Here is a 24,086-nt window from a genome sequence, read left to right as displayed (position 1 = left end):
TTTCCTACACAAAGAGGCAAGACGTTAGTGCACGCCACTCACCGGACTGATTGGAAGCCACGGGGCCTTGGTAGCTCCAGTGAAATGAATGAGAGCCGCAGTGTGACCAAAAGCAAGGTACTTGAAAGCTGAAAGTAATTGCTTTCGCCATAGCTATCATGTAATGAGTAAACAGGATGAATCAAGCGGAGCCTAGATCAGTGTTTAAATGAGCTGTGCAGTCACATTCAAGTCCTAATACAGGCTTCGCTTCATAATCCTCACCGAAAAACATCTAAAAGCAAAGCTGATATCAATTTAAAGCTTCTTTTCACTTGAGTGTTAAAGTGTGAGGTTAAAAGAATCAATGCAGGGAAATCTGTCTTTGCACTGTGATAACTTCATTGCAGCAGGCATTGATGCAAGCCTTCGCAATCAATTTTGCATGACATGAATGACATCAAACAAGAACCCAGAGGGCAGGGAGCATGTGAAATGAAACGGAGCAAAACTAAGGTAGTAAAGGGCAAAACATACAGCTGTTTTGCTTGTGGAAATAGTTCAAGTGAAGTACGGCTGAATAGTATCGCTGTCGTGCATTAGGTATAGTGCTGCCACAACAGTGCTCTCTCTCTCGCACACATACACAACCGTAATCCATCAAGGATTCATGAGTGAATGCTCAATAACAGACTGAGTGCATTTCTCTCCTTCATATCACTGCAGCAAGAAAAAGAGTGAGAACTCTTCAGCAGCCCACAGACACACCACAAACACACACTACTCTCATACCACACTAATAACCTTGGGCTGTCTACCAATGCCATGACTTTATGGAATAGTATGGGCTCTAAATAGAAGCTCCATTTCTCACCAGCAGTCAGTAACAGCTCTATTTCAGCCACCGTGTCATTAAATATTTATCTTACCAGAGTTGCCGATCATACCAAGGTGATAACCATTCAAAAATCCAGATCTGGGGGCTTTTTCTACCCCACAACTCACTCCACCACTGCCACAACAAAGACCTATTTTTTAAAAGGATTATCTACAAGTGTTCCTTTAATCAGCGCACGGCAGAACGGCAGAAATCCCTCAACAACAGTCCCAGAGGAATACCTTTCTCTGAAGCCCTATCAGGCGGAGGATCTCCTTCACCGACAGCACACTGAATGAGTGGGAGTGAGTGTGTTTGAGGATGAAAACATGTGCTGCTACCTTGCTATGATGTCCTCTCCAACAATCTCAGAACAAAGGCCTCCATTTTGAAGTGGAGTTGCGATGGCACAGCGCTCTTAAGGTCCTCTGTTACTGTGTCTCCCATAGCTTTCTATCCTCTTTGTTAGCCCACTGTTTGTTATGCTAGCAAGATAAGCCACTGTTGTGGGTTGCTGCTGGGTGTACTACAGCAACCGGTGTACTGCTTGAGTGCCAAAGCTGACAGTCTGTGGGAGGGATTGTGGGCGTTATAGATCACTAGGAGACAGATGTCCAGCCTTGCCCCGACGCTGACTCAAACACTAACCCTAAAAACCGTGTGTTTGCAAACTGGACCGCTTCCTGGTGGTTCTTAAGTTGATCTTTATCGGACCAATCGAGTCGGCTCACTTTATCACAGCAACGTTCCTCTTTTACTGGCTGAGCAGCTTTGTTATTTATGAAACATAAGAGGTGGAAGTCTACTCCGCTACAGCCTGATAAACATTACAAGCTGTCGTGTGCGGGCAAACAAGCAACCTGATTATGAGCATGCAGAAATGACACCAGGGCTCGAGCAAACAAAGAAATGCGAGGTTTGGATGAATGCAAAAACATGAAATGGATATTGCGAATGCCTCTGGAGAGCAGATGACTGGCAGGGCATTGGCAAGACACAGCATCATTGTCTACCACGAACGCAGGGAGATTCTCTTCACTGGACTAAATAAGTGTCATGCTCCAATAAGCAGAATCAAACCCTTTGAGCATCTGTTGTCTTTAATTCTCCCTCTCTTTGTTGTACAGCGCAGCATCACAGTTAATGATTTCCTCAAGATCTCCATTTTGCACATACGATTTACATGTTTGAAATGCTTAGTTGAGCAGGCAGGGGTTTGTAAAAGCGACCATTACTGCTGAGCTGACTCCAAAGAGTGTTTGGATAGAGCCTAGAAATTTAATTTCAAAAGCTAGGTTGATCAAGAGGAAACAGACAAGGTATCAGCACATTGCCTCTCAGTTCCTCCTGGTTTACATATCTGGATTGTGCAGTCATCCCTTCCAGAGAGAATCACCGCCAGCTAAAACAATTACACCACCCTCCCCCACCTCCACCCGAGCACAAGCCTCTCACCGACTGCCTCGACTCGGCTTGACAATCAAGCCCATTAGATCTTTCTGTGAATTAAAGCTAGTTAACTTAAAGCACTGACACACATCAAGAATAGTCATTAGCCTGTCTTTTTAGCATTAAAAACAGGAATGATTTGCCGGTTCAGAGAGATCATCTCCCTACATGCAGCCCGGGGCAGCCCTTACTGTCTACCTCATTATTTTTTAGAAGAACAAGGCCGCTGATGAATCCTGTTGGGTTAAATGTAAGGTGCTCTCGTTATGACCTGGCTTACACACAGCGGCAGCAGCAGACTGCGTTAAGCTGCTCTGCTTACAGACAAAAGAAAATGGAGTAAATCGCCAGCACTGTAAATATACGGATAAATCTCCCTCAACTAAGCTGTAAAATCAAAGTGGAATTGTTGGAGTACATCACTCCCACGCAGCTGCACATTCTGCAGTGAGAAAAGCTGTCAAATGCTGGCTTTCCGTGGATACTAGCTGAGCTGACAAGTGCCAATGATACAACCATGAGTGATAAAGACATTCCTGCTTAGAGAGAGGTTTTCCAGATGTGATAAGTCTGCAATGCTCCAGTGCTTCATTACTGGATAGAAAGAGGCTGTTGCTGTGTTTTCCCATTTACGTTGCCAGGGTGACAAATGAAAAGCAGTATCACCCGCGCAACTAATCAAATGAGTGAGTGACAACAAGTCAATATTTTCTCATTGTGTGGACAAGCAATATATCTGCACAGTAACAGGCTGTGCGTCGAGGCTTAGGCGATGCTCGACTCACAGCATTATATGGATAATGTGCCAATAATCTGGCTCGGTGTGGCTCGTAAGACCAGCACCAATAAAGACACGGTGTCAAAAGAGAACCTTTACCAAGTATGGGCTAAATTAAAAACTCACCAGACATCGTCTAGACTCAAACAAACATACTCTGTCATGTAATGGGCTACAAGCCAACGAAGACAAAACTGTAATTGGACATTGATCTGTCGAGGTCTAAGGATAAATAACTCAAGAGCAGCCACAAAAAGAGCTGTATATAAAACACACAAACCTTACTGAGATGTAAGAGAACTGACAACTACAGGCACTAAGTAGTATGTGCTCAGAGAATCAGATTGTATCCATTTTGCTTTGATTCCTCAGGGCTTACCCGTCATTTTTTAAAGACATCTTCTTGGGGGGAAAAAAACAGACAATTAGCTTCCTTTTGATTACATCCTTGACAAAAACCCTCCCTTAACACCAAATGGAGCAAACATCATCTCTACAAGCCTGGTTAAACACCAGCAAGATCAATGGGCAAATTTATCAACAAATATTACCATTCGCTGCCTGGCAAGTAATCATTAAGGAATGGCACTGATGCATTATTCATTGGCTAATGTATAATTCAGACTTAACAGCAGATTCTATGCATAAATAAAGCTGTGATACATTTGAACACATTAAATGTTTACTTGCTAAAATAGGAAATGAATGCGCAGCATGAACGCTTCCCCGCTGCTGTCACTCGATTATTTGCTACCATTCCTGCGGATGAAGGGACGTAAGGTGGGTACTGGGATATAGACTCTGACAGCCCACTCATCATAATACAAACACTTAACGGACACAAGACTCCAATGTCTGGTGGGGAAAAGAGCCATTTAGGAGTAGCTGATTGCTAAGATCAGAGAGCGTCTCACTTTTTAAGTGATGTGTTTGAAGTGTTTCCACAGATGTAACAGACTTCTGTTGAATAACAGCGCACAGTTTAACAAATCGGCCATTTTCACTATAACTAGCCCATTTTTATTGATCTTACTGCTTTTCATGGCAAGACCTGTCCTACTCTGCCTCTTATTGGTTGCCTTTCTTGATTGGGTTGGTCAGGTCTAGGCATGAGGAGAATGAGACTGGTTAGGGTTCAGTTAAGAATGTCAAGGAAAGCCAATCAGAAGCAGAGGAGGGCAGGTCTTGCTAAGAAAAGCAGTGGGATCCATAGTAACACCTACCTAACTGGAAAAGTGTAAGGCTACCATACGGTGGAGCAGTGACACTACACGAGCTTGACTAATCCTGGTAGCATGTTACGTCTAACACACAACAACTGGTGCACTGACAAAATGTTACGGGTAAAAATTGTGTTCTAAAATGTCTGTGGCGCATGCTATTTTCATAGCAATTATTTGGTTTACAGGGCATAATGAACCGAGGAAATCACATACTGAACTGAACGTCCTGTACCAAACATTTAAAATACACGTACCACTACATCGCTCATGTTTAAGCATCAAAGGGGGATTGCGAGGACGTTCTTGTTCAAGTGTCAGAGCTGGTGTCAGAGGGACAGTCAACAGGGAGGACGAGGAGGCAGCGAGGGCACACAGCCTGCATCTGACGGTGTTCAGAGCAGGCGGCCCCTGTGGGGACCGCCATTCCACTTTATGACCATGCACTGAATTAACAAGGCCAGATGTCCCCCCACTTAACATGTGTGAAAGTGCCCTCCGATGGGCTCAGCTGCTTTAAGGATGTACAGACAAAGAGAGGGGGGAAAAGTAGACAGGGCCTATTTTCAATTATCCCAATTTCTCACTCATCGTTGGCTCCTGAGGTTTATGTTAATTAAAGATATCGGTCCTTCCTCTGCGCACAAAACAAATTAGATTGGAATTTTCTATGAACAATCACTTCTCCAGTCCTTCATCACTCTCTATTTCAGTAGTCACCCAGCAGAGGGTACTGCCTCCTTAGCAGTGTTTCATGTGTACAACTATGTCAATCAGTGGCTAATGTATTCTAAATGCGTCACTGGTAAACCACTATCTGCAAAGACAATAGGTCAGGACGTGCCGAGCTGACACGTTCCATTTAGAAATGAACCTCGTCGAAAGAATCAACAAGACCTGAAGAGATTTATCATCACTCCTCAAAACCATGAGGTTGCTTCTGTGTAGGGGGATGGAAATGATTCCTACAATGGTATGGAGGCCATGACTTCTCATTGATTTTCCACCTGGCTTTATGACAAGGCGGCTCTCGTGTTTCTGTATTGTTGGAGCGATACCTTTTATGTGGCTGATGTACATGCAGTTAAAACAACCAAAAAGCCGGTGGTGTGATTCACAAACGCTTACCTGATCGGCATCTTACAAACTGTTTGTTTTGTAATGGCTCAAACATCACATCTGTTTTCATTCACGTGCCTCATTATAATAACAATTGGGTCATTTCTTTGTGATTGCAATGCAGCACAGTTGAGTCATTCAGACTATTACCCAAATGGATAGGATATCAAGACCTCGGCACACTCACTCATTAGAAAGAGAATTAGAGGCCCGCCAACACTGCATCAATTACAATTTCTCCGATTCTTTACGCATTACATCACACAGTTTAAACAAAAACACACAGACAACCGCTGAGTGTTTTGCTACCAGCCAGAAACTGCCATCATCCTGACACAGGGAGGAAAAAAGGGGGCAGAGACGCAGCGTGGTGCAATCCCAGTGAGGACCATCATGCGAGCAGATTAAATAACGTTTTTCCAATGCCCTGTCAAACATTCAGCCGCCTCTGAGCAGCTAGACAGCCGTTACAGCCTCACTCTATGAAGCATCTCTCTCCCTGTAAGGTCGGAAACAGCCTCTTTGATCCGGATATCGCCCCTCAGATTCCTCAGAGGTGACACTCGCCCGTATGTGAGCTGAATGTTTACTAGCTCTCTGTACCTTGTCAGCGGTGAGACTTGTGTTTGTGGAAGGGCGGGTGACTCACACCGCTACTATGCTTCCCCATGGTTTACATGAATCAACAACACAGACTGCGGACTCAGACCCAGATCAAATTGCACATCAGATTTAATTTCCCACAAAACACTGGTATGAAGCACTGCAAATGGGAGATGATGTAAAGTGATAGCGACAGCAGTATGGCAGTGAGCACATAATTAAGATTTAGCCTGCTATGTTCTCATTCGATAGCAGCCTCACCGTGAAACCCTCAGTGCTACTTTTCCACAAAACAAATCCCACACTGCAGAACAACTCGGGCTCGTGCTTACAACTCCATTAAGAGGGGCTGACCACTTCCTCTTTCATTCAGTCCACAAGTGGTGAAACTAAATGGATATCCTAACCCTCTGGGGAAGAGAGGAACATGCCATTTCAAAATGTGTTCAGAGAGACAAGCTACGCAAGTTTTCCCACATGACTGTGTAGAACGAGATGGAGACTGTGATTGCACCCACATAACCAAAATGATTTCTGTCACACTACTGTTTACCATTTTCAGTGCAACTTAGAAAAGGGCTAATCCTCGACTGAATCAGTGACCACTAAACAAAAAAACATTCATGGTCTTAGAAGGAAAAAAGCTTGAGTGGGTGACCAGAAAAAAACAAAACAGGAACAGCCTCAGTGACTGCTTTTACATGCACACTAGTTTTCCACTACTATACGTGACAATGCTCAGAATTTGATACTGGTCATGTAAACTGCTATACTGTTTGGCTATCCTGAATTAGGCCAATCCATATGTAGCATTTCCAAATAAGACATGTGGAATTTGCCAAGATTATTTGGGTTTTTGGAGCATAATTCAAACATGTATACAGCCTATTTGGAAAATGCAGTGTGCAACACAAGGCCTCCTGCCTGTTTAAGGTCAGCTCTGTGCGTTGTACACAAACCAACTAGCCAACAGTTTGCAAGGCTGGAGTATAAACGCCCAAAAGGAAAGTGGCGGCACTTTACAATAACGATCATTAATAACTGGTAAATTTGTAGGTGATTTAAATTCACTTAATAGTTATTTCACATTTAACAATGATATGCTTTGTAAACAATTAATAAAGCAACTGTTTATAATACTTAATACTAAGTACTTACAAAAATAATCATTTAGATGGCCATTATAAAGTTGCAACTGATGTATATAAAACCTTTACAATTGCATAATAAGTGGTTTATAAATCATTTAATTCCTTGTAAACACTGATAAACAGGAACAGGATATATTCCTTTTCATTAGCCATGTTAACAGCATAGCAATACTACTGTCTTTTACTGACTAAGTGGAAAAACTGGAATATTTTGAGCATGTAAACAGTCAATGTCACCTACACGAGTGGAACGCTCACACCCTGTCTTGTTTACGCTGCCATATTGAAAATTAACTCATTTGTCAAGTGACATCACCAGAAAAATCATCGATAAAAAGGGAAGTGAGGCTTGTTGTCTGTTAAATATTCACACTCCATCTGTTATTGACATCTAAGTCAAAGATTAGATAGAGAGCACTAACAATTCAGCGTTGTGACTCACAGTAACACTAAGAAAGACAACCATTGTTAAACATTTTAACCATAATTGCACCTCATGACTTATATAATGTACCATCTTCACAGTGTCGTGACTTTTAAAACGCTCAAACATTTTTTTTCCACAGAGAAAAATGCCCTTTATGTTCCAGCGACCATCCATTATCTGCGCCGCTTGTGCCATACATTAGCCCGCGCGGTGTCGTCCCACTCAAGTGGATTAATCACATCTGAATCATTAAGCTCGAGGTCACTTCTCAGCAAGCAGGAGGGAGCAACAAAAATGCCACAGGAAGCTGGGCATGATGGAGATTAGCTCCTCACAATTAGCAATGCAACATCTGAGTCCATGTAAGAAACGCAGCAGCAGGGGGAGGATTGCAGGAAGGGATTGTTTTTATATGGCAGAGATTGAAGGCAATCACTGCCTGCCCCCCCCCCCCTCCTCTTCTTGATCTGAATCTTGTTCCAGGGCCTGTAGCTTTCTTTGTGCTTATGTGACCACATACCCTGCGGATTCAGCTTCTGACTGGAGTCACATGAAGACTCACTTTATGACTTACTATGACCAATTTTACAGTGATTTAAGTAAACAAGCCCTCCTCCCCCCTTCTAGTATAACTGGAAAACATTAGATAAGCTGCCTTTCAGACAAATAACTGTAGTCTGCTTTCAAATCCTAAGCTGCCCCCCTCCTCAACACACACATATCCCACCAGCCAACCCCCCTTGCTCTTTTCAACAACAGGCACAGATCTCCCCCTCCTCACCCCCCCACAGTGAGAGCTGCATGTGCTGGGGCCAGAGTTCATAGCCTCTGGGGTGCTGAAAGGGGGAAGTCAAGTTAATTTGGTGGTCCTTCAACAGTTTGCAACCGGTTCACCCGCTCTCCCACACGCTGCGCCCCTACCCTTCCTCATTTCAAACCTCTAAACTACTTTCCATTATTACAGTCCAATAATCAATTTATGACAGGAGCGAGGCTGTAAATCCAACAGCCGACCCCCCCCCCCTTTCATGTGAAACTTGGGGAAATCCCACCCATCAAATTTATGTGCCACTGACTCATCAAGACCTGTTTCAACATTTTCTTCCCTGTCAGAATGCAACTTTTTCTTTTCCTCGAAGTTGATTGACTGCTCAACACACACACTTAAAAAGTACTCTCTTTTTTTGTATCTTTCATGTGTTTCCTGGACAGCAAGAGGCTGGCCATTTGAGCTCTCCTCCTTGTTTACTTCATCATTCTCACTTTAAAACCATTAGCTGCTGTCTGAAGCCCTGTTACAGGCAGGGCCAGGGTCATGGAGGTTGCTTTGAGGGTCCAGAGAGAGAGAGAAGAGAGAGAAGAGCCAAGTTTTACAACAATGCAGCCAACTTTGAGCTCAGAAACATTTGACTGGAGGTCACACACGCTTCCTACACACATTTTAGTCACTTTTAGGTCAAAGTCTAAGTGCCACCAGGATTTAGTCAACACTGCTTGCTCGAAAACATTTTTTTTTTTTTTTTAAATCTCACACACATTGCTCCCCCTGTCTGCACCCTCCCTCCCTCCCTCCCTCCTCCTCCTCCTCCTCCTCCTCACCACAACCGTCCTGCAATCTTTTTTTGTATTCAACTACTCACCCGCCAGTCTGGTGATTCTTGGAGTCCCAGAGACTGCTGCAAACAAGTTGAAAACGCGATCCTTGCCCGAGATGACCCACCGAACTTAAGCCAGCTGGGTCAAATCCAAGAACCGGGACCAAAGCGCTCGAACGCGGACACTTTTTTTTTCCTTTATCGGTTTTTCTTCCCTTCTTTTTTTAAACCCTGCACGGACGGGGCTCAGGCAGGCAGGCAGGCGAGCACTTGCTTCAACAAAAGACGGTTTCACTTTACTGATGGACTCTTCACGTCCAAGAAATCGCCGAGCAAAAAATAAAAAATAAAAAAAGGCACTATATAACGTGAGCTAGTCCGGCTCCCATTCCCCTCCGGCCGCGATGGTAGTGTCCACATGAAAAGTAACGCGGCGCTGATAGTTGTTTCGAGGGGTAGGAAACCAGTGAGTTCGCCGTTTACAGGCTCCGCTTCCTTTTTCCACACACACGCTCTCTCTCTCTCTCTCTCTCTCTCCTCTCCTCTCTCTCTTTCCTATGCACACACACGCACACACACTCCCCCTATCGCTCCCTCCTCCTCCTCCTCCTCCCTCCTCTTCAGCTGTTCAACAGACGCATCCACATGGCTGACCTAGTCTTTCTTTATCCAGACACTAGTGAAGGAGAATTACCCCGACCACACTCAACACAAAAAAAAGAGAGAGAGAGAAAAAAAATCAGAGCGAAACAAAAACATGGACTGGATTCAAATAATCGCCAGGGACAAAAGGGTGGTGGTGGTGGTGGTGGTGGGGGAGCCAATGTGGCTGTTGATTGATGGCAGCCCCCGTAGGGAAACGCTGCGCGCACAGTGTGTGTTGTGTGCCTGCGAGATGCACGGCAGCCAAAAGTGACCATCATCAAGGATCAATGGGGGAAGAAAAAAATAAAAAAAACGCTTATGGGAATGTGAGTGAAAAACCAGAGCGAGACAATGAAAGCTGGGAGTAATAGTAGAAGTGTTTTGTAAATAATGTCTGCACAATGACAGGACTCCATGCTTAAAATTCAGAAAAGAAAGCTCGACACTGGCTGGCTCTTCATTTTCATGACTGAATAAACTGAGCAAACAGACTGTCCTTAAAGGACAACACTGTTTTATACCTTTTGTTTGTTTATATGTGGCGGACCCTGCCACCTCTCAAGCTTTAAACAAACAGTGTTCTGGCCCTTATTTTCCTCTGAGAACGGCTTGTTTATATATGTGTGTTCTTATCGCATTACTGTTGCGAATATTAAAAGTCTGAGTTTGAATTTTTCTTCTCCAAAACTACATAGCGCCCCTTTAACAACATAAATAAAAATGATCCTTCCTTAAACGTTTTGATTTTGCATGGAGAGAGAGAGAAAGCGGCTTGAATGCTGCTCAGGCTTGTGGAGCTCATTTGCATATTTGGATAATGAATTAATTAGTCACCCCACCCATTAAAAAGGCAGAAACAAGCCGGGATGATAATGTGAATAGTCCATTAGCAATATTTGGGAGGCTGATTTTAATGCATCACATCAAAAAAAAAAAAAAAAGATGTGATGCTGGTTATTTCCCCCCCAAGGTCTCGGAACTCATTTTGTGGTTGAATAATGTACACTACGGTTTGTTTTGTCTTTTTTTCCCCCCTCACACACACATTAGGGGGGTGGGGGGTGCGACAAAAGATGGACCGCATTAAGTTATAAATTAATAGGATGATTTCCATTTTACTGAGCCAGTCGCTTGACACATTTTCATTGTCTTAAACATGATATTGGATCACTGTCAAAATCCAATTAGGAAAAGCAAATAGTTTGCACATTGGGACATTTTTTTTTTTTTTAATGCACTAAAGCCAGGCAGCAGGAGAGACAGGCAGTGAGGATCAATAGCAATTGAGTTGAGGGGTGGTGTGCAGGGGGTCCTTCATTGTGCTACAAGCCATGTTGGTCGTCTTCGTTTCAATAGCAGAGCAGGAGGAGGAGGAGGAGGAGGAGGAGGAGGAAGGTGGGGGGTTTGTGCTGTGTAACAAAGTGCTGGTAAAACCTTCCTCCTGAGGCAACTGTCCTGAGAAGTCGAACCCCCCCCCCTCCTCCACATGGTAACCTAACACCACCGCAGCAGCAACAGCTCCTCCCTTATCACAGTATGTATACATTTCACAAGGTCAATGTTTATGATATTTACACACACACAAACACGCACAGTCTGCCTCCTTTCCTGAGTTACACAAACATTCAACGGCTGATAAGAAGGCGGAAATGCTTGTCTCTTTGTGTTTAATGTGCAATCACAGCCTAAAAATGACTACAATGGTAGTTCAGGCTCCAACAAATGATTCTACAAGAAGAAACCAGTCGAACGCCAACATCTTCAGCAAGGCTTAAGTTGGAGCGGTGGAAAGGGTGAGTGTGCAGTGAATCCTCTCTTGAAGGCAGAGCAGAGCAAAGCTGGATTGGCTGGCAGGGCAGGCTCCCCTCCCCGGCAGATGAGATCCCATTATCAGGCGGACGAGAACTCCACCTCCAGGATTTCACAGCTCCACTGTTTATCACATGGCTCTGTCAAGTTGGGCACCATTAACCGATAATGAAAGGAGACAACCGGTGCAGTTACAAGCAAAGCACTCCACATTCTACAGGCCTAAGCATGTATCTGGGAAGCTGACTGTGTCTATTCAATTCTGTTCAGCATTCAAACGAGCCCATCACAATACCTTTTTCCCTGAGCAACCCCTCCATCTACAGCTACAGTGCCTTCTTCCATCCCGACAGAACAAAAACCGGTAACTCGGAGCCTGTTTCTGAATTCAGAGGAAATGAAATCTAACAGAGCCGCGCGCTGCTCGAAAGAGAAAAAAGACGCTTTTCTGTGACACGCTCTTTTTCCTAAAGATTATTAAAAGGAGAACAATTCCTTGTATGAGCTAAAAGAACCAGTATGAGGGAAGAAGAAAAAAAAAATGGCACAATAAAGCAACACAAACTATCATTCTGAAATATGTTTTCTTCATCCACATCAAGCATAATTAGTACAAGTGTTACTAAACAAAAAGACTGCAAGACTGCCACTGAATCAAAGGCCAACATGCCCCCTCCTCCCTCCTCCTTCGCTCCCTCCCTCCTCCTCAGTCTGACTACTCCATTTATGGTTTATAGGATTCTGTAGCCACTTACGCTCATTAAAAATGAATACTTAACAAAAGCTGTGGCTGACACACACTGTTTGCTTTAGCCTGATTTTCTCCACACTGGAGAAAAACAAGCCTCTCAGAGGCAGCAAACACCAGACAGAGCAGGCGGGAAAGAGAGAAAGTGCTCGAGTAAGTCAGCCAGTAGCTGAAACAACAGAAAAAAGTGACATGGATGACTGAGCCAAGCCTGTGAGAGACTTGGCAAGCCTCAGAGGCCCTGGCCTCTTAAGCACTCATATCTAGTAACTTCATTTAATACATTCACCAGGGATGAGCAGACGAGTTGAAGGGGAGAAGAAAAAAAAAAGAGGGATTGGGAGAAGAAAACAGACTTGTAAACCGAGAGGAGGGTTAGGTTGTTGTGGTGGTGGCGGTGGGGGTATACTTCAGAAGCTTCGACTTTAACACATGACTAAATCTCGACAGTGTAACAAGCTAACTGCCCTGCTGCCAAAACATAATACAGGAGGGGGGGTGAAGCGGATGTGCTAGATTGCACCTTGAGACTGTTTTACCATTCTCGGGCAGGTATTATCTACAGGAGCCGCTCTACTCATATTAGCAACTTGAACAGCTTTTCCAGATGGGGCTTTTAAAGCAGCGACTCTCTCTTCGCCACACGTACTAAATCCATAAAGAACAAAGACTCTGTGTGACTGCTGCTTCAAGTTACTGTTCCTCATGCTGACGGCAAGTGCTGATAGCCCCCCTCCCCTCCCCTCTCTCTTCTCTGCTGGCAGGCAAGCAAAAAAAAGCTGACTTCAAATCATTCATTGCCCCTTTTAGCCTTCATGGATTCTTAAGAGAGCACTTTACAAGTTGGGGGAATCCAAAGGGAAAATAGGGTCTTACACGACTAATTAAAACACAGACTTTGCCTTGAGGGGGCTGAGAGAAGGGGAAGCAATAAAACAATCCTCTCCAATCTCCCAACAAAGTGACTCAAGGAAATTGCTCAACTAAATATGGTTAACTACACGCTTGTGGATTTGAAGAATCACAGTTTTCAAGGAGTATTGCTTTAGCTAAAAAGAACAGCACTCGAAAGAGTAAATGTCATTAATGAACAAAGGAAAAAAGGGTTTTAAACCATGGATGTTGCACTTTTTCTCTACACGGGCAAGCAGCCGTCATCAAGATGTCCTTTGGAGACAATCCAAACAGACAGCTAGCAATTAGGCTGCTACCTAGCAAGCCTTTATTTGTGATCATTAACAAAGTTGTAAAAATGTGAGGGAAGCCGAGGAATGGTATTTCACTTTAGGCAATCAGCGCAAGGTCTAGCCTCGCATAGCTATCTTGTTTACATAGCTATTCACAGTCACATTTGGCAGCCTCACAACACTCTGAAAACCAAGACACTTGTAGGCTACATATGTCTAATCTCTTTGCCAAGCTACACAAGCTACTCAAGAGAGTGAAACTTGCTTGCAGCAGCCATTTGGTAAAACTATTGCACATTAAAAAAAAAAAAAAAAGAATGTAAGTAAACCTTATTCCAGATGGAGGTAGCTGCCACCTGGCTGACAAATTGATGAAATGCTACCGAGAGGAAGCACAGCAGTTTCTCTTTAGAAAACACAGCAAAAACTAATTGCTCATTGATATATATATACAAAGAGCAACAAACAGCTTTTAATAGAAGCTTTCGCTACGTCTGAGAAGTCGATAGTTTCCGTTAGACGACAGCTTTCTGAAGATGAAGAAAGAAGCCGAGGTAAAAGAGAATCAGGGTGTGAAATGTTTATGAACCAGAGAATAATCAGCCAACTCTGTATGGCCATAAACTCACAAACATAGGAAGTGAAAACAGCCACAAACAAACCATGTAATACCTTCAATTGCTACTTCACTGAGGCCCTGATTTTCCACATTCTTCAAGCTCTCACATGGACTGTCCGTCTGATTCTCCAGGCAAAAACAGGGCCTCATTCATCTGAATAAAAGAGCAGTTCAGCCTTGCCGTGGCTGCACTGAGAACAGACTCTGAGGAATGAGACTGTATTTCCAAGGAGGGCCACAGAGAGAGTGAGAGAGAGAGAGACAGAGTGCAGGCTGTGGCTAAAAGAGGAAGTTTACATTTCAGGCAAATCCCTTTGTGAACAAAGACACAGCAAGATAAACAAACAGTACATGTGTCTGATGCTCGGCTCTGGAACCAGTTAGGAGAATCCTATTGCAGCAGGGTGAGACTGTGTTTAAACTTGATCGGCAGTCAGCGAAGCGAGTGGGGTCCGTGATCGTGAGAGCAAAACAGAGAGAGACAGAGACAGAGAGAGAGAGTGGCGGTTGGGGTGTGTGATTCCTGTGTGGTTACTGTCTCTGAGCTAATCTGCTCAAATAGCCAGTGACTGCTCCATTTCACACGGAGCACATGGCTGTATCACCTCCACACACTGCCACCCTATGGACGAGGAGGGGAGGTGCAAGGTTTCTGGCTGTTGCTGTGCTAAAAGAGGAGGTGGAGGTGGTGGTGGGTGAAACAAAAAAAGAATTAACTCCCTACGCTCCCATTCATGACATGCGTATTAAGATACTCAATATGGCGCACAAAGCTTTCTCCCTTCAGTACCAACACTCAGAAAATCAGAAATCAATTATTCTCCTCTAGTCACACTTGGCTGCTCTCACTGTGTAAGCTAATGATTCAGCCATCTAGTTTACAGCTAGATAGTGATAACTAGAATAAGCGCATCCATTATAGGTCAGAGGTACAAAATTCTTGACTATTTCAAGCTAATTTTTCACATCTCGAATTTATCCTCCTCACATTCCCTTTTTCTTCCAATTTGGCATGAATAACAGCAGTGAGAAGTAATCTCAAAAGCAAATGTGCGGTCGAGCATGTCAGCGCTGGGTGCGGTGAGAAAAGGATGTGTTACTCACAGAGACGCCGCGTAGACCGGGGTGTCGAGGCCGTGTTGTGTGATTAAACTGTTTTTTTTTTGGGAGCGAATGGGTAAAAATGTGTCTGTGTGCAGTCGGAGCAGACAGTTTGGAGATCAGCGCTGAGGTCAAGAGGAGCCACTTAGCTGTGCTTTGGCCTTCCAACCCCTACAGCATTCAGAATCAACTGCTCCACTATGGGAGTAGATAAAAAGCTTGGCAGCGGTTCTTGCAACTAGAGACTACAGGCTACATTTGCTAATGTGCGCAGGCTTTATTTATGGCTTTTTAAAGGTACAAAATGGAAATTAATGGGAATAGGTAGGAAGGTGGGAAGCTTGCTCATTAGTTAGAATATATATTAGGTTAGCCTCACTGGTGCGGATCCCCAAAGGCACTAAATTCTAGGGGCTTATTATAAACAAACAAAGCAATAAACAATACAGAATAAAAACCTCTCTCAATTACAACTTAACCGTGAAGGTCATTCAAGATTTTTTTTCCCTCCAACTATTATCACTATAATTTCACAACAGATTTAAACCAGATGTGATGCTTTCCCTCTTACCACACATTATTACAACAGCATTGAGACAAGAAAAATAGCTGTCCTTTTGATGTCCCTGGTGAGGAGATAATGTGCCGAAAACTGAGAATAATATGTTCGGTGTCATTGATGATTACATGGCAAGCTTGCTGCTCTTTGTCTTTATTGTTTGGACTTATGAATCAACTGAGCATGGAAGTGTGTTTCTCATTATGCTGCTGCGGCCACACAGAGAATTACTACTCAGAACGTGGTGAGCTGGAAATTCTGCAAATTGCTTGTTTGGATGCACATATTCTGCATAATGCATGAAGCATCTAACATATGATAGATTGTGTGTGTGCGTGTGTGTGTGTGTGTGTGTGTGTGTGTGTGTGCGTGTAAAAGATAGCAGCCAAGTGGGAGAGACTGGGGAAAGAGAGATAGAGTAACGCTGTTGATATTCGATATTGAGCAGAGTGGAAACCTAACATGCAGCACACTAACTGTCTCTATAGAAAGACTGAGGGGAACAGACAGAGGAGGTTTGGTGCAGCATTAGCTCCTTCAGTCAGCTCCTGGAACAGGGATGGATGGAGGGAAAGATGGATGGGTCGAGCTCTCTCTGTTCCTGCACACATCAGCAGCAGGAGGGCAGGGATGCGCGGAGGCCACAGCGAGCCAATTACCAAACTCATTAAGTAACCTGCTAGTCGGCTTTGAACTGCAGCCCCACCCCCCACCACCACCATATCGTGGCTGGATTCTCTGCCGCTGTTGTGGACATTCAGATAGGCGCTGCTCTCACTCTCGCACCTCTTCAAAAAAAAAAAAAAATGTCAGAATGTATTAAAAAATTGTTTTACTCTCTTCATTTACTCTCATAAATGACAAATAAAAGCAGCAAATCCTCACATTTAAGCAGCTGGAACCAGCAAAATGTCTGACATTTTTGCTTGTAAATGACTGAAATGACTAATCTTCTTTCGATTGACTAATTAATTCATCAACAGATTACACAGCTCTGCTCACAATGAGGCTAAAAGCACCAAGGGCAGGTGGACAACATGATCAAGGTCCACTGGGTGGGGCAGGAATAGAAACATTTTGGGGGAAGGAGAGGGGGGTTAGGGGCTGTGTTAGTCAGCACTCCAGTGTCACAAAGCATTGTTGACTAACCTTGACTGCATTCACCTCCTAGCTCACTGCCACATTGCCTCTCAACAAGTATTGACACAACGACAGTCTGCAAGAGAAAAAAAAACGAAGGGGAAAGAAGAACAGACACACACACACAGAGGACAAGGGGAGAAAATATGAATGATGTGTAAATGGAACAAACGAGGTGATAACAGCTTGACAGTAGAGGTGTATGCATGGGTGAAGACGGCTGCCATATCTGGCATCATGTTAAACACATGGTGAATACAGGCACTGAAAAAACATGAAGGTGCACAATATAAAAATAATACCATTCACAGTGCAGTTAACATTTCTATGAGGAGATTGCGAGCTGGTATTCTATGCCCGTATTCATTTCCCTCTTCTCAATAAAACCTCTCTGGATACACGCAGATCTAGGCACTCATACTTTCTACACACACTGTAAAACACACACACATATACACAAAGAATTACACACACGCACAGTCCCCCACCCCTGAACCTCCCCCATTATCCCATGAGCCCTCTCTTCTCTGCCTTGCTTGACAAGAGCTTGGAAATAAAAACATCACAGCTCTGCCTCGCAGCACCTGTTCAATAACATTGACATTTCACATTCAGCATCCGCACACAGAGATTCCCTGCATTTACTCTCTTTAACACCCAGAAACGGCGCACACACACACACACACACACACACACACACACACACACACACAGACACAGACACAGACACAGACACACACACACACACACACACACACACAGCTACACCAATCTGCTACATTTCACTGTAAGCATTATAATACTGCACAGACGGGTTGTGTATATGTTTGTATTTCTTTCCTGTGTGTGTGTAAGTATGGGGTGTAAGAATCCAAGTTAATGGGAGGGTCGACTCGTCTACCCTCCCATTAATTTAGATCTCGATTTTAACAAATCAATCATCTGGAAACAACTCACTCATTAAAAGAAATTGATTGTTACATATTCGTGTCATTCTTTTCATAAAACTGCTCATTGTGCTCAATTATGATCCATCAAAAACTTATGTCTGCTCATTTGACTCCACTCAAAATTCCACTTTTTTGGTGGCTTAAACTGTTGCAAAACAAAATGAATGATGACAGCAATTAAGAATTGTTTTTCAACACAGTTTAAAATAATAGTTTAGCCTATGTGTTTATGGTATATCATTATATTAAGATTCAAACATTATGAGGAGAAAATTAAGGACACTTTACGGACAAGACAAAATGATTAGTGACGGGGCTGTATGACTGATATATGTAGGATTTTGTCTGAGTCATCAACAGCTGACAAATACAAAAAAAGAAGGGCTGGGCAATATGGCCTTAAAATTATATTGCAACATCATAAGGCTATGACGCAATACAAGATATATATCTCGATATTTTGAAATTTCCTCAAAATCGTAAAAAGGACAGGGCGACAAAATCAAATATTACAATACACAGGGCTAAGTTATTAGATAGTATAGTATAGATAAGCTACAAAATTAACAGTTCTTTTACCAGTACTTTAACTACACTCTTAATTTTAAGCGCAGTAAAACCTTTGCTTCGCCCTAGCTCAGCTATTAGTATATTGTTACAGAACAGCTACCAGTATGCTCAAACAAAAGCCGTCTATATGGAGTCTGCTCTGTTTAGCTTTGTAAAATTTGGCAAATTCTTGTAAACTGCTGTTGGCTGAGATACACCAGCCCCTCCTCCCTCTACCAGCAGTACATGCAGGCAGTGAATCACATGATTGATACTCAGTGGTGTCTGTTCTTCATTCTCTCTAAACTTCACTCAGTATTTTGATGTCATGAAAATTATTTTATTGACATTGTAGGTCTGTTTCCAGTGATATTTCATTGAGTTTATGGTAAAATTACTGTTGCTGCTTAGAAACAATGTAGTTCGACTTAAAAAAAATCAAGTCTTTTTTTAAATATGGTAGTTTTATATGATGAAGAACAACTGATAGAAGATGATAAACTACTAATAAATATGCAGGGCAGTGTAGGATGTAGGATTTTGTCTGATTTCCTTTAAAAAGGAAGGTGTGGCTCTTATCTAAACCAATTATTTGTTGACGCTACAAAACAAGGTAACATATTTACCACCAGATGTACAACATGATCCTGTTTGTTATTATTTATCTCCTGCTTTTGATGCAATACGCCTCCTGATTTCAGTCTGCGTTTTGAAGTGAAATGGTCTGTTCCTTTTTGAATTTGGAAATAACACCAGGTGTGCAGTGAATAAAATACAAGTATTTCCATCCGTGCAATCTCAGCGCTGTTCAACAGCACAGCAAGCAGGCTGGTATGCTGTCAAAGACGGCTCAAATACACACAACAAAGATCCAGATAAGCACATAATATTCACATTCACACCATGATCAACGATTCAGGGGGTCAGTCACAGATGTTTGATGTAAATATTTGGCTTGATTTTTCTTGGAGATGCACCGTGACACTATAATGCATGTTTTCGTACAATCGTCACCACCTGAGGAGAAGATGAAATGTGCAGAGCGGGACACCTAGTGCCAGGGCTCAATGGTGTCACCAGGTGCAGCCTAACCTGGGTGGCTGAGCAGGGACATCTGTTTGACGGCATTAGAGCCATCAGAGCCATGCCATAACCACAGATTAAATGGCAGTAAATCTGAGGATTAGATCTGTGTATGAATAGCTCACATCGATTTTGCAATCCCTTCAGTAACTCTGGGATTTCCACTCTGACAGACAATGTGGCTATCAAGCTAACAAACACACACACACACACAAACACACACGCAGGGACTCATCTGTCTTCTAGTTTTTTAAAACCCTCTAAAAATCAGTCTGTGACTAACTTATCTCTGTTTTAATCTGCTCATATCTGGGCCTAGAGGCTGTATCCACACAGCACAAGGCATGCAACATCATTCCTTTAACAAACTGCCCATCCATCCAGTCGCTCCCACTGGTCACAACGGAGCAACTAAAACAAGCTCAACAGGCCTAGAAATGTCTATTCCTATATTGTAGTATGTGTGCTCATGTGAAAGATCACTTCCACGCACTGCAGGTTGAGTGTTATTATAAGTGAACAGCATGGGCTGATGTGGACGGTGACAAAGACAAACTGGCCTTTCCTTCTTCAGCTGCCTGGTCTCAGTTGTAGTTTGCCAATATGCAAACACACACACACACACACACACACACACACACACACACACAAAAATTTACTTGACCCAGACGAGACCTTTTTGACACGACAATCCCAAAATCCTGCGCTGAAATCCCAATCCCCTCCGACCACCAGGGCCCTGCGGAAGCTGGCTGACATCAAAGACAAGCGCTTTGCTTTCATGACTTCAGTCCGCCTCTCAGTCTGTCTGTGTCTCCGGCTGTCCGGCATGTCAGAAAAAGCCATTATTTCAACACCAGGCTCATGGTGACCACATTAAACACCTCTACAACACAACATGAGGAGAACAAAGGCAGCATCTCCACTATATCCATACTCTCAGAAGAGACTGGTGTTAAAGTGTTAGGATTAAGGATGTGTGGGATTAGGTTGTTACACTTGCTAGACGACACGCAAAACACTAATCAGTTCTTGGGCTAAAACTAACGATTATGTTCATTTTCAATTAATCTGTTAGTTGTTTGGTCTAAAAAATGGCAGAAAATGGTGAGAAAGTCAATAAGTGTTTTCCTAAACCCAAGATTACTCTACACAACCAAAAGATATTCAGTTAACTACCAGAGGAGCAAAGAAACCAGAAGATATTCACATTTAAGAAGCTGGAATCAGAGATTTTTTTTTTACATATAGCACCTTTAAATTACTTATTGCAATGTCAAGTCTTTCTAATCAAATGTTGTCTTTTACAAAAACACCATCTGTTACTAATAGTTAACAATGCCGCTATACTGTTAGATCAAAGATGTATTTACGTATTCAAAATGTGACTGCGACTGGCCAATGAAATGCCGTTGTAATAAACCCACAATATGTCATTTCTGTCTCTAGGGGTCTGACAATCAAAACAATGACAACAAAAGAGTAGTTTGATGATGTCATGAAGTAGCAAGGGATCATGGGAGTTGCTGTCTTCAATGTTAGAAAACACCATTGCTGATAAAAATCGGTCTGACGTGACTCAGAAATAAAGGTTCACAGACGAGGTCATGTACTAAAGCTCTATGTAATGTTTTGTCACGTTTGTCGACTTTCTTCCTCACTCTGACATATCACTCGGTGCTTGCCTGGAAGTTGTAGTGACATGAAATACACATTACACTGAGTAAAATTACAGATTTTTCTGGGTTTGAACATTGTTAGAAAAATTTGGGATAATGTAAGTACACAACTCTAAATATATAACAAAGGTCTAGCCGCTTTTATACGATTTAATGAAGAAATGTTACATATTATACCTTTAATCAGGCACATGTTTTTTGCTATGTTGAGTATTGTCTCAACAAATGGTATTTGTCAACTTTTATCAGTGAGTTTTTGTCATGTGTGCCACATATTTAAGCAGCATTTAAAATATAATTTGGTTATTCAAGAATGTGATTAACATTTCAAATGGCTTTTACAACAGTAGGTTATATTTTTTGGACAATGTTTAACCTTGTAAATTAAATTGTGCTAATTTCTGACAGTTTTTTGAATGTTTTCTTACTTTTAGTCTAGTTGACTGGTCTATGGGAAAGGAAAATCAGTCCCTAGTTCAGATATGAGCAATGATTCCAAAGGAAAACACACTGCTAAAAGAAATTTAGTTCAAAATACAGAATTAGACCTGCACCTCTACAGGGAAAACGCACTTGGGGCCAACGAAAACTGGGTAAAGCCTTTAAAGATCATAGACCAGCAGCATAATCTTGGCAACCATATTTGGCAAGCGGCAGCATCCTGCTTCCCTCATCCAAAATGGCCGCGCTGGTCATCATGGCTGACCTTAGCCACCTATCAAGCCAAACGAAAGCAATTACCTGGTGATTAGTGTGCGTTGTGAGGCAGCTCCATTAACCTTTGAGAAACAGAGTGTGGAGGCTGCAGTGTCTAGCCAAGTGGAACGCTTTCCTTACTACCTCCAGAAAAAAATAAAAAAAATAAAAAGACATGAGGGAGGTGAGTGAGAGAGAGAGATGGAGAAACTCAGCGTGACAGTAGAGCAGCTCCTATTAGGTAAGCACATTGAGCCGTCAGGCCGGCACATTCATCAACACACAGAATGCCAGTCAGCAGCACCAGCAGGCTCGCCCGCCGCTCTACTGTTCCTGTGGTGAGGCGGGGAGGAGGGGAGAGTGACAGGGAGGCATTTGCAAAGCAGATTTGAACCGTTCTCCCCAGCATTTGGCAGTGCAAATGTTTTTATGTATGGTTGGGGTGATTTCTACTAGCATTTCCCCTGCCCTAATAGATCGGCCATGGGATGCTAATGATATCATTATCATACATGTGCTGTAATTGTCTGGACCCAGGGTGTGCCAAGATCAATGGACGGCAAAATCTGGATCGATTGATTAGTCTGCCGCTGTTAAGCTGCTAAAACATATTTTGCGCACAGTCAATGTGCTGTTGGATGAGCACTGAATGAATTGGGTGCTTGCCTGTTTTCAGAGTGCAGCATCCAGACATGGGGTTAGGCAAGTGGATCCGTGCCATATGAGAAGTGAGCCGAATTGGCAGGGCTGATCGGCTTCCTCCGCTCATCTTAATGTCAACCACAGCCACTACTGTTCCACACAAGGCTCCAAATTAGGGCTAAAGCGACTATTTAACATTCCTGACAAAGTAAAAACAAAAATGAACACTTGTATATTATTTTCTATTGTGTCTTTGTCATTGTGAAAAATGTCACGCCACAACAATGTCAAAGTGGTTTTATTTTGAGCCTGGGAGCATTCAAACTTGCACACTGCGCAAAGGCAGATGGTTTTGTTCTACATGCATGGTTAAATGTTTGAACACAAAACATCCTGGTGTGGAAGATGGAAAAGCATCGTTATAGTAAATTACACTCTTCCACCAGCACTGTATTAGGGTTAGAGGACATCGTGTCGTGTGATCTATATTCGAGTAAATGCTTATTTACAGTGTAACATTAAAAACAGTCTTAATCTTGAAGCACTACTTTTAGATGTGTGAATTGTCTGCAGCCCATACAGACCCACATGAATGGGTTTGTATCAGAGACACCTTAACAGTGCATGACATTTTCAAACATTCCTCTTTTCTTTAGCAGCATGGGGTCAGATTTAATTTTGGATGATATGTTCTGATCTATGCAATCAGTTAATTTGTTTTGTGTGTAGGCATGAATGTGTGAATGCTCGAGGCTTGCTCAGGATTATCAAATTACATGTACAAATGTTTGACCATCGCTTTGTCCAGCTGTAATCCAACAAATAAGCCTAGCAAACAACTTTATGAAGCTTTACGTCACATTTGCAACAATTAGTTGATTAAACAATGACTTAATTAATTAATCAATGGTCATTAATTTTAGCAAAAAAGGAAAGCATTCATTGGTTTTTTACTTCTCAGTTCTGAGGATTTTTTCTCTGCTATGATTGTAAACTGACATATTTTTAGATTTAGGACTGCTGGTACAAGACATTTGAAAATGTCTCGATGGGCTGTGAGAAATTGTTCACAACCATTTTTCACAATTTGCAGACAGTTTATAAACTTAACAATCAATTGATCAATCAAGAAAATAGTGAATAGATTAATCGATAATAAAAGTAAAGTTTAGTTGCAACCCTGCTTTAAATTTGGTCATGGTTCAGATATTAGTTAAAGGTACTGTTCACCCCAAAATCAGAAATACACATTGTACCTATAAATCCATCTAGATAGACATATGGTGTGAGTTGACGAGCTTTGGAGATAATGGTCGTAGAGATGTTGGCCTTCTCCCTAATATAATGAAACTAGATAGTGCTCAGGGCACCAAAGGAATACATGACATACTCAACAGCAATGTCTTCTTCCAGCAATCATGACCCCATTTCTCAAGATAATCCACAGACCTCATTGTGAGCAGTTTCATGTAGGAACTATT

At 42.6% G+C, this 24,086-nt stretch overlaps 1 protein-coding gene across 4 annotated transcripts in view; it reads right to left on the bottom strand.

Annotated features, from left to right (window-relative positions):
* The window catches only part of rerea (arginine-glutamic acid dipeptide (RE) repeats a), a 135,085-nt gene that overhangs the window by 87,171 nt on the left and 23,828 nt on the right, over nucleotides 1–24,086 (bottom strand). For 2 of the 4 annotated variants that reach the window (XM_073469457.1, XM_073469453.1), the window contains exon 2: nucleotides 17,016–17,082. The exons of 1 other annotated variant lie outside the window; for it this stretch is intronic. The gene's annotated coding sequence lies outside the window, so the exon portion shown is untranslated. Of the gene's footprint in view, nucleotides 1–9,243; nucleotides 9,683–17,015; nucleotides 17,083–24,086 lie in introns of those variants that run through there. One more of the 4 variants, XM_073469454.1, reaches the window with a different exon arrangement.

The sequence above is a fragment of the Pagrus major genome, chromosome 7 (genome assembly GCF_040436345.1).
Source record: "Pagrus major chromosome 7, Pma_NU_1.0".
In the NCBI taxonomy this organism is placed as follows: Eukaryota; Metazoa; Chordata; class Actinopteri; order Spariformes; family Sparidae; genus Pagrus; species Pagrus major.
Note: the sequence above shows the minus strand (reverse complement) of the source record. Positions and strands in the feature narration are given on the sequence as shown.